The sequence below is a fragment of the Eubalaena glacialis genome, chromosome 6 (assembly GCF_028564815.1).
Source record: "Eubalaena glacialis isolate mEubGla1 chromosome 6, mEubGla1.1.hap2.+ XY, whole genome shotgun sequence".
Taxonomy (NCBI): domain Eukaryota; kingdom Metazoa; phylum Chordata; class Mammalia; order Artiodactyla; family Balaenidae; genus Eubalaena; species Eubalaena glacialis.
In genome coordinates, this window is record NC_083721.1 from 84,848,269 (window position 1) to 84,859,890 (window position 11,622).

At 40.4% G+C, this 11,622-nt stretch overlaps 1 protein-coding gene across 3 annotated transcripts in view; it reads right to left on the reverse strand.

The window, feature by feature from the left end:
- Positions 1-10,536, reverse strand: part of YEATS2 (YEATS domain containing 2) — a 108,583-nt gene extending 98,047 nt beyond the window's left edge. For all 3 annotated transcript variants that reach the window (XM_061194433.1, XM_061194432.1, XM_061194434.1), the window contains exon 1: positions 10,349-10,536. The gene's annotated coding sequence lies outside the window, so the exon portion shown is untranslated. The remainder of the gene's footprint in view (positions 1-10,348) is intronic.
- Between the last annotated feature and the right edge of the window lie 1,086 nt (positions 10,537-11,622).

Sequence of the window (11,622 nt, forward strand, 5' to 3'; positions counted from 1 at the left end):
TGAAAAGGAAAGAAAGGAACTGGACCAGATCAAGATTGTGTCAAACTCTTGGCCACAGTCACTGAGAATATATAAATTAAGCCTAATTTTGCACACTTCACTAAATAGGGATTTTTTCACTGGAGCCTTCAAACTGACAGTCACTCCTATGGGGATAAGTCTCATGCCATTCTATCAAGAGCTGAGATTCTAGAAAGAAAACAAGTACCTTAAAACATAAGATATTTTTCAGAAAATTGGTTTTTCTTTAGCAACACTGCCTAATCTAGAAAATCTACCTATTTACAAAAATCTACCTATTGATGAAATTCTTCTGGAATTAGATACAGTGATGGTTGCGCAACTTTGTTAATATACTAAAAAAAAAAAAACAAAAAAATCCCGCGAGTATTACACTTTAAAGGAGTGAATTGTTTTTTTACATTGTTTACTCTCTTTATTTTTTAACATCTTTATTGGAGTATAATTGCTTTACAATGGTGTGTTAGTTTCTGCTGTATAACAAAGTGAATCAGCTATACATATACATATATCCTCATATCTCCTCCCTCTTGCATCTCCCTTCCACCCTCCCCATCCCACCCCTCTAGGTGGTCACAAAGCACTGAGCTGATCTCCATGTGCTATGCAGCTGCTTCCCACTAGCTATTTTACATTTGGTAGTGTATATATGTCCATGCCACTCTCTCACTTCGTCCCAGCTTACCCTTCCCCCTCCCCATGTCCTCAAGTCCATTCTCTACATCTCCGTCTTTATACCTGTCCTGCCCCTAGGTTCTGCAGAACCTTGTTTTTTTTTTAGATTCTATATATACGTGTTAGCATACGGTATTTGTTTTTCTCTTTCTGACTTACTTCACTCTGTATGGCAGAGTCTAGGTCCATCCACCTCACTACAAATAACTCAGTTTCATTTATTTTTATGGCTGAGTAATATTCCATTGTATATATGTGCCACATCTTCTTTATCCATTCATCTGTCGATGGACACTTAGGTTGCTTCCATGTCCTGGCTATTGTAAACAAAGCTGCAATGAACATTGTGGTACATGACTCTTTTTGAATTATGGTTTTCTCAGGGTATATGCCCAGTAGTGGGATTGCTGGGTTGTATGGTAGTTCTATTTTTAGTTTTTTAAGGAACCTCCATCTGTTCTCCATATTGGCTGTACATTCCCACCAACTGTGCAAGAGTGTTCCCTTTTCTCCACACCCTCTCCAGCATTTATTGTTTGTAGATTTTTTGATGATGGCCATTCTGACTGGTGTGAGGTGATACCTCATTGTAGTTTTGATTTGCATTTCTCTAATGATTAGTGATGTTGAGCATCCTTTCATGTGTTTGTTGGCAATCTGTATATCTTCTTTGGAGAAATGTCTGTTTAGGTCTTCTGCCCATTTTTGGATTGGGTTGTTTGTTTTTTTGATATTGAGCTGCATGAGCTTAAAGGAGTGAATTTTATAGTATGTGAATTAGAGCTCAATAAAGGCATTATAAATAATAACAATGACAAACCCACTATACATTAACTTTAAACAGAAATCTATTTACAGATTATCCTTCCCCAAGTATGCGTGTGCATGCTGTGTGTACACTTGCAGGAGGGCAAGGCAGTCACCTGGGGAATCAACCTTAGGAAGACCAGTTCCTAATCAACATTAGTAAGACCAGAGGCACGGACTGTTAACACTTTCAAATTTAATTTTTTAATCAAATATTTCAGATATTCAAAAAAGGTATAAAATGATCAGCGAGAGGAACACAAGGAGGTTCAAAAGTATTAGTGATCTCCTATGTATTTTTTAAATTATTTATTTATTTATTTATTTATTTATGGCTGTGTTGCGTCTTCGTTGATGGCGCGCGGGCTTTCTCTAGCTGTGGAGAGCGGGGGCTACTCTTCGTTGCGACGCACAGGCTTAGTTGCTCTGCAGCATGTGGGATCTTCCCAGACCACGGCTCGAACCCATGTCCCCTGCGTTGGCAGGTGGATTGTTAACCACTGTGCCACCAGGGAAGTCCCACTGATCTATTTCTTAAGCTGGGTGATAGCTAAGTAGGTATTTGCTACTTTATTATTATTCTTTAAAACGTACCTCCTTATTATATGTGCTCTTTAATATACATATGATGTATTTTGTAATCTTTAAAAACAAAACTTAAATTAAAAGAAATTATGTACATTCATACTATGGAATAAATCCGTTCCACTATAATGTGACATATGCATTCCTAAAAATCACCATGCTGTATAAAATTGCATAACAGAAACCACAAGGCTTATGGGAAAAATGGGTTTGAGCCCAACACTCAAAAATTTTATCACTGACATTAAGAAAAAAAGGGAATCAAATAAAAAAAGGCATCTAATATTGTAAAAATGGCAGCACAGTTTTACACATTAAATGGTTAAGAAATACCTAAGTGCTACAATAAACTTGGCAGTTTGCCTTGAAAAAGACCTCAAGTTTGCTTGTGGAAGTGGGCATTGAAAAGTTACAGCTTGCTGAGTTACCTTGAAGTGGTAAGGAGGCTAATCTGAAATCAACAGAAAAGTGTAACACCAGATGTGGATGGGTGTGGCTCATAACACAGCAAACTGAGGTTGCTGGAGGATGTCTGAGGTGTGTGCCTGCGTGTGGCTTGTGTATTTTTGCCATGGCTCAATTCAGCAGGTGCAGTTTTCTGCATTCACCTAGCATTTCTTGCAGATGAAATCACGCATGAGCGAATGTGAAGTTCACGTTATACTCAAAATAGTTCCCTATTATATCAATTGCACTGGAACATATTCATGTTTTCATATAGCAAAAATGTTCTGCAATGTAGCCATTAAAAAGAATGTGTTGATATGGAAATACCTCTAAAATAAATTGTAAAGTGAAAAAAAGCCAAGGTGCAGATTGTGTGTATACTTTGATTCTTTCTGTGTAAACTAGGGGAAAGAGCAGAGAAACCTAAAAATATGCTGGTAGATGCCTGTGTAGGTTTTTCTGGAAGAAAGGATAAAAAATGATTTAACAACAGTTGCCTCTGGGTAGTGGTTTTGCTTTTCATTTTATTCCTGACTACAATGTTTGAATTTTCTAACCATGTACATGCATTATTTGGGGGAGGAAAATGCCAAAAGGGTTTATGTCTCTTTCTGTTTTCTTCTTACTTCTCTATATGCTTAAAAGACACAACTACCGAGAATGTGGAACAACTGGAACTTTCATGCATTGGTGGTGGGAATGTAAAATGGTACAACCACTTTGGAAAACAGCATGGCAGTTTCTTAAAAAAAATTTAAAATTCCCTACCATATGACCCAGCCATTCCACTCCTAGGTATTACCCAAGAGAAATAAAAGCCTATGTCCATACAAAAACACAAATGTTCACAGCAATGTTATCTGTAATAGTCAAAAACTAAAAACAACCCAAATGTCCATTAGTAGGTGAATGGATAAACAAATTGCGATATATCCATACAATAGAACGTACTCTTCAATAAAAAAGAATTAACCAGGGACTTCCCTGGTGGCACAGTGGTTAAGAATCTGCCTGCCAATGCAGGGAAGATGGGTTCAAGCCCTGGTGCAGGAAGATCCCACATGCCGCAGTGTAACAAAGCCCGTGAGCCACAACTACTGAGCCTGTGCTCTAGAGCCTGCGAGCCACAACTACTGAAGCCTGCGTGCCACAACTACTGAGCCCATGTGCCACAACTACTGAAGCCTGTGCTCCACAACAAGAGAAGCCACCGCAATAAGCCCGCGCACCGCAGCGAAGAGTAGCCCCCGCTCAACGCAATTAGAGAAAGCCCGTGCGCAGCAACAAAGACCCAAGGAAGCCATAAATAAACTTAAAAAAATAAAATAAAAAAGAATTAGCCAATACATGCAGCAACATGAATTAATTTCAAAATGATGCTGAGTGAAAGAAGTCAGCTTAAGAAAAAAGTATATACTACAATGGTAACATTTACACAAAATGCAAACTAGTCTATAGTGACAGAAACCTGATCAGTGGTTGTTGTGGTATGGGGAAGAGAGACAGAAGGATCACAAAGGGGCATTAGAAAAATTGGGGGGAATGATGCATATGTTTACTATCTTGATTGTGGTGATGTTTTCACAGATGCATAAATATGTCAAAACTTATCAAATTATACACTTAATATATGTGCAGATTGTGGTATGCCAATTGTACCTCAGTGAAGCAATTTAAACATACACACACAGCTATTAAATACAGACTGTCAAAAAATGTATAAAGAATACACAATGGTGGGCTTCCCTGGTGGCGTAGTGGTTAAGAATCCGCCTGTCAATGCAGGGCACACGGGTTTGAGCCCTCGTCCGGGAAGCTCCCACATGCCGCAGAGCAACTAAGCCAGTGCGCCACAACTACTGAGCCTGTGCTCTAGAGACCGCGAGCCACAACTACTGAGCCTGTAGGCCTAGAGCCCTTGCTCCGCAACAAGAGAAGCCACCACGATGAGAAGCCCAGGTACCACAATGAAGAGTAGCCCCCGCTCGTCCCAACTAGAGAAAGCCCGCGTGCAGCAACGAAGACCCAATGCAGCCAAAAATAAATAAATAAAATAAATCTAAAAATTAAAAAAGAATACACAATGGGAGCCCTCATACATTGTTGGTGGAAATGTAAAATGGTGCAACTGCTGTGGAAAACAGTTTGGTAGTTCCTCAAAAAGTTAAACACAGAATTACTATGTGACCTAGCAATTCCACACCTAGGTATACATTCAAAACAACTAAAAACATATGTCCACATAAAAACCTGTATGTATGTGAATGTTCATAACAACATTATTCACAATAGTGAAAAAAATGGAAGCAACTCAAATGTCAATTGATGATTGGATAAACAAAATGTGATATAATCATACAACATATTATTAAGCAATAAAAAAGAATAAAGTACCAACACATGCTACAACACAGATCAGCTTTGAATATATCATGCTAATTAAGTGAAAGAAGCCAGACACAAAAGGCCACGTTACATGATTATATTTCTAAGAAATGTCCAGAAACAGGCGAATCCATAGACACAGAAAGTGGCTGCCAGGGGATGAGGAGAGGAGGGAACTGGGACTGACTGCAAATATGTATGGGGTTTCTTTCTGGAATCATGAAAATGTTATGGAATTAGATGGTAGTAATGGTTGTACAACCTTGTGAATATACTAAAAAAAACACTGAATTATACACTTTAAAATGGTGAATTCTATCTTATGTGAATTATGTCTCAATGAATAAGTATACATCCAAATAAACTAAATTAGTTTTAAAAAACAAAATAAATAACAATCACCAACATATCCACAACTCTGTAAATAAAAACATTACGAATAAAGTTGAAGCTCCTGCCCCTTGGCATTCTGGTCACCGCCAGCCTTCATTACCACCACATAACAGGTCTCTCCCCACACTTACCCCAAGCTCACTCTTCAGATAAACAGAATAAACAATTCTTGGTTAGGAGAACTAGTTCTTCTACCTCTCCCTGCCTACAGTCATCAAAGTTCACATGCCTGAACTTCTCCTAATTACCTTCCAACTGGTTCACATTTCATCCCTAACTTCTCTCTGCTTACTGAAATGCTATTCATCCTTCAAGAATCAAAATAAATTCCAATTCATCCATGAAGTGCACCCCAGCATTCAAAAAATTTTTTTTCTAACTCCCACAGAACAGATGCTATAGAAACAATCTGCTTCATAAGTCTTGTTTTCCATGAGGGAAAAGTGCACTAATGCTGACCCTCACCCTCCATTCAGTGGCAGTGTAGAAAACAGACTGAAAGGGGGGCAGGTTTAGTTAAAAGCAAGGAGGTGGGGGCCAATTTAAGGAGATGGCAATGAAGAATTCTATTCTCTATGAGTGAATGAGAAAAGAGGAGGATCAAGTATTTCTTGGAATCTATCCTAAGGAAATACTCTCAAGACTGGTGATATACATCATACATGGGCTGTACTTAACAGATCTACAACTTAAATATTAGTTCTCCACTTTCTATATATTTAGAATATAATAAAAAACTTCATAATAAAAAACTGGAAATAGTCCATAGCAAATTACAGTGTATCCATTGAATAAAGGAATTTTAATATGGGGGGTATGCAGAAAACCCTAAAGATTCCACCAAAAAACTGGTAGAATAAATTAATTCAGCAAAGTAACAGGATACCAAGTCATCACATAAAAATCAGTTACATTTCTATACACAAACAATGAACAATCTGAAAAGGAAATTACAAAAATATTTCCATTTACAATAGAATCAAAAAGAATAAAATACTTAGGAACTAACCAAGAAGGTAAAAGATATATACAATGAAAACTATAAAATATTGCTGAAAGCAATTAAAGACAAATAAATGGTAACATCCCATTTTCATGGACTGGAAGACCTAATACTGTTAAAAAGTCAATACTACCTGAAGCCATCTACAAAGTCAATGCAATACCTACTGAAATCTCAATGACATTTTTTGCAGAAATAGAAAAACCCATCCCAAAATTCATATGGAATCTCAAGGGACCCTGCATAACCAAAACAATCTTGAAAAAGAACAAAACTGGAGGACTCACACTTCCTGATTTCAAAACTTACTAGAAGCTACAGTAATCAAAACAGCGTGGTACTGGCATAAACACAGCTATATAGACCAATGGAATAAAATAGCCCCAAAATAAACTCTTGCATATATGTTCAAATGATCTTTGACAAGGGTGCCAAGACCACTTAATGGGGAAAAAACAGTCTTTTCAACAAATAGTGCTAGGAAAACTGGATATCTATGTGCAAAAAAATGAATTTGGACCCTTAACTAATGCCAGGTACAAAAATTAACTCAAAATAGATCAAAGACCTAAACACAAAACTTAGAACTCGATTCAAAATGGGCAAAGGATTTGAATTGACATTTCTCCAAAGATATACAAATGGTCAATAAGCACATGAAAAGATATTCAACATCACTAATATTAGGGAAGTGCAAATCAAAAACACAATGAGGGTTTCCCTGGTGGCGCAGTGGTTGAGAGTCTGCCTGCCAATGCAGGGGACACGGGTTCGAGCCCTGGTCTGGGAAGATCCCACATGCCGCGGAGCAACTGGGCCCGTGAGCCACAATTACTGAGCCTGGCATCTGGAGCTTGTTCTCCGCAACAAGAGAGGCCGCGATAGTGAGAGGCCTGCGCACCGCGATGAAGAGTGGCCCCCGCTTGCCGCAACTACAGAAAGCCCTTGCACAGAAACGAATACCCAACGCAGCCATAAATAAATAAATAAATAAATTTATTTAAAAAAAAAACACAATGAGATATCACCTCACAGCCATTAGCATGGCTACTTTAGAAAAAAAAAACAAAAAGCAGAAAAGCGTTAGCAAGGACGCGAAGAAACTGGAACCCTCGTGCATTGGTGGTGGGAATATAAAATGGTGCAGCCACTATGGAAAACAGTGTGGCGCTCCCTCAAAAAATTAAAAATAGAATTACTGTATGATCCAGCAATTCCACTTCTGTGTAAATACCCCCAAAGAACTGAAAGCAGGGACTCAAGCCGGTATCTCTGCACCCACATTCTTAGGAGCATTATTCACAAGAGCCAAAAGATGGAAGCAACTCAACTGTTCATCAACAGATGAATGAAAAAATAGAATGTGATATGTACATACACTGGAATATTAACCAGCCTTTAAAAAGGAAGGAAATTGAGACATATGCTACAACATGGATGAACCTTCAGTACATTATGCTAAGTAAAATAAGCCAGTCATAAAAAGACAACTGCTGCCTGAATCCACTTATATGAGGTACTCAAACTAGTCAAAATCACAGAGACAGAAAGCAGAATGGTGATTGCCAATAGCTGTGGGTAAGGGAAAATGAGAAGTTTAGAGTTTCTGTTTTACAAGATGAAAAGAGTTGTGGAGACGGATCATGGTGATGGCTGCACAATGATATAAATGTATTTAATACCACTGAACTGTACACTTAAAAATGGTTACAGTGGTAAATTTTACGTTATGTGTATCTTACTACACCTGAAAAAAAGTATACATAGGAGTTAAATGGTAAGTATGCTTTTTCCATTATTAACCATGTCCTTCCTGATGGAGCACAGGTAATAAACTCATTTATTCCCAGGGGGTGGGGAATGGCGACACACATAAGGGGGAAAATTCTGTAAGCTCTGTATCAGGCTACATATTTTTAGTATCTAGATAATTCTTGACAATTAGAAAGTCCATCAGGAAAAGACAAACACAAATAAAAAGACGCACAAAGGACAGGAACAGAAATTCACAAATGGCCAATAAATGTGAAAAAATGTTCAAACATACTAGTAATCAAGGAATGAAACATTAGACACAATTTTTCATCTATTAAATTTAGTTTGGGGGGAGATGAAAATAAGGTGTCTTTAACAAGGGGCACTTGTTTCTAATTCACACTCATTGTCTTCACTACCCCACTCCCATTCAATTACTCCCATCTGTTTCTACCTCCTACTACTTCTAGAACTCTGGATAATAATACCAATGACCAAACTAATAACCTCTGCGTTGCCAAATCCAAGGGAGCAACTCATTAAACATCTCAGAAGCACTGACGGACCAAGCCTCCATCATCCAGAAACTTCTCTCTCGTGGTTTCCATGACACCAGTCTCCTGCTTTTTCTCCTACCTCGCTGGCTGTTTCTTCTGTCCTGTGCTCAATCTTTTTCCTCTATAAGATCTCCAAGCGTTACAGTGTCTGAGGCTCACTCAATTTTCACTTCTCTATCTACACTCTTTCCCTAAGTGATCTCAGGTAGTCCTATAACTTTGAATATCATCTATATACTGAGTACTCCCAAATTTTTATCTCCAGCTCTAGGTTCTCTTCTGGAAGCTCCAAACCTGTACATCCAACTGCTTCCTCAACATACCAACTTCATATCTAATATACATTTCAAATTTAATACACCCAAAACAGAACTCATGATTTCTCCCACCTCAAATTTCTCTCTTCCATTCTTCTCAGCGAATGCTGCCATCTACTCGAAGTTGCTCAAAACAAGTATCAGAAAGCAAAGAGTTCTCCCTTTCTCTCACCAATCCATTTCCAAGTCTTGTTCATTCTACCTCCAAAATATTTGTTAATCTTTCTACTCTTCTCCATCTCCACAATCATGGACCTAGTCCAAGGTACTGTAAACTAACCGATCTTCTAGCTTCCGCTCTTGCCCTCTTCCTCCGCCCAGCAGATTATGCTACTTTCCTTCTTACAGCCTTCAAAAGGGTTCTCATAAAAACTCCATTCCTAAGAACGGCTTCACCTGCTCCTATCTTTGAAAGAACATACAAAACCAAAAATATACACTCCATGATAATACCTCTAGACAGTAAAACTATGGGTTCTTTTCCTCATTTTTCTTGTATTTTTAAATTTTTCTATGATGAATACCTACTACTTGCTTATTAAGAAAGAGGAAATTATATTGCTGAATACTACATAATATTACATTCTTACATGTTAAGGAGAAAAGGGAATGGAAAATTGTAGTTACAACTCCGCAACTGTTACAAGCTTAGTAGAAAACAGTAGCAAACAAATATCAAAATTCTAAGAATGAGGTGTCAGGGTTGTAGAATTACTGGTGATATTTTCCCTCTACTTTCTATTTTTCAACATAATTACATTCACAATAGAAAAAAAAGGTTATGAGATAAACCTCATTGTCTTCTGCAATCTGGCCGCAACCCACCAAAGCAGCCTTTCACTCCCACCCCGCACTGTCTCACACCTCTGGTGCTTTAACCCGGGCACCATCTCTAGAGTATCCTCCAACCTTTCTAAGTCCTACTCATCCTTCACGGTGGAAGGAGACAGTAGGGAAGCCGACAGGTTGGAGAAAGATTCCAGGATTCTTGCTGATAAATCCACAACTTGCCGGTGCTGGGGCCAAATCTCGTCTCCAATCCCATCGCAGGCCACCAGGTTTAACAGGCTAAAAGCTCCCACCAGTGGGGCCCAGGCGACCCCCATCCCCTCAGAGAGCGCGTTGCCCCTTAAAAAAGGACACCCCTCACACACCCAAATTCCGGGTTCCCGCTGCGGAGACTCCCCCGGCACACACACTCACCCCGGATCCAGCCTCCTCCTTCGGATCCTCTCCCCTCGTCAGTCACCCGCCCCCTCCCTCCCTCCCCTCAGCCAGGGTGCCGGCGCGTCCGGCGGGGTGGGGGAAGGGCGCGCACGTGCCCGCGCCGCCCCCGCCCAGACAATGCCCGGGAGAACGGAGCGCGCGGCCGGCGGTCCCATCCCGCTCCCGCCAACACTCACCCTTTTTCCGGGTCTCTGGCTGAAGCGCAGGCCCCGCCGGGCGCCGCAAGAGGGCACGGGGGAGGGGAGGCAGCGGGCCAAGCCCCGTTGAGCCGCCCCGCCACGAGGCCCCAGCGACCCCGGAGCCCGCGGAAGCACACTGCTCGGCAGAGCCCACCCGACCCGTTTGGCCCGGACGTCACCAGCAAGGGCGGTGGCGACGCGCGCGGTTCCGGGGGCGGAGTTCGCAAGGTTGTGGGCGGGGCCGGGGAGGGGTTGAGGCTGTCCTAGACTCTCACCCCGGGCGGGGACGCGCTGGCCCGCACTGCCCAGCTCTGTCCCGCTACCTGGGGAGCATGGGCGCCGGTTCTGGTAAAGGCACCATCATATATTATTTTCCTCCTTAGAGAAAGATGGCGAGTTCCAGCCCAAAGACAGAATATTCATTCTGCCGGCATTTATGAAGCTTCTACAGCAAGGAAAACAGTAGCTATGATTTTTGTATGTGTCATCTTGTACCAAGCTTTGTGCTCTGTGCTAGGGATACAAATAACTATAGTTATTACTAACCTATTTTTACAGATGCAGAAACTGAGGCTCGGAAAGGTTATCTAGGTCATACAACTAGTGAGTAACAATCTATCAAGTACTGTTTTCCACCTAAATATCTCTTGAGCCCAACCTTCTCTTTCCTTCTCCCTGTACCACCCTACAGTAGACCCCATCATCTCTCTGCCCAAGGCCACTGTAGCCTCCCATGTGGTCTCCAGGTATCTATTTCTGTCCCCCTCCAATCTGTTTTCCTCACTACGTAACGATTTACCATTGGAATTACCAAGGTTTAAAGGGAGTTCACTTTATAATTTTTTTTTCACTTTACGTTTATGTTATCAAGTTTTTGGATGTGTTTAATAAAAATGTTTTAAAGGATTTACTCGTATATCTCCAATTGCAAGCCCAGTGCATTGCACATAGTATGCACTCAAAAAGTATTTGTTGAATAAATGAATAGTAGGGCCAGGAACTTACTCCAAAGCCCTGCCTGATAAGGGAATAGAGGGATTTATAAAATGTCACTGTTGGCCTCCTGACCTTAATGTCTATTAAGGGTAAAGGCAGATTAACAATATTTGTTCAACAAATTTTTTGTGTGTTTCTATTTTATGTCCTGGCACTGTGTGCCCAGCACTATGTTAGATACTGAGGATCAGAAATGAACAAAACAGTTTCTGCCCTTGTGAAATTTACTGTCAATCGAATCTGAAAGGCCAGGAAAGGACTCTCTTAGCTTTAAG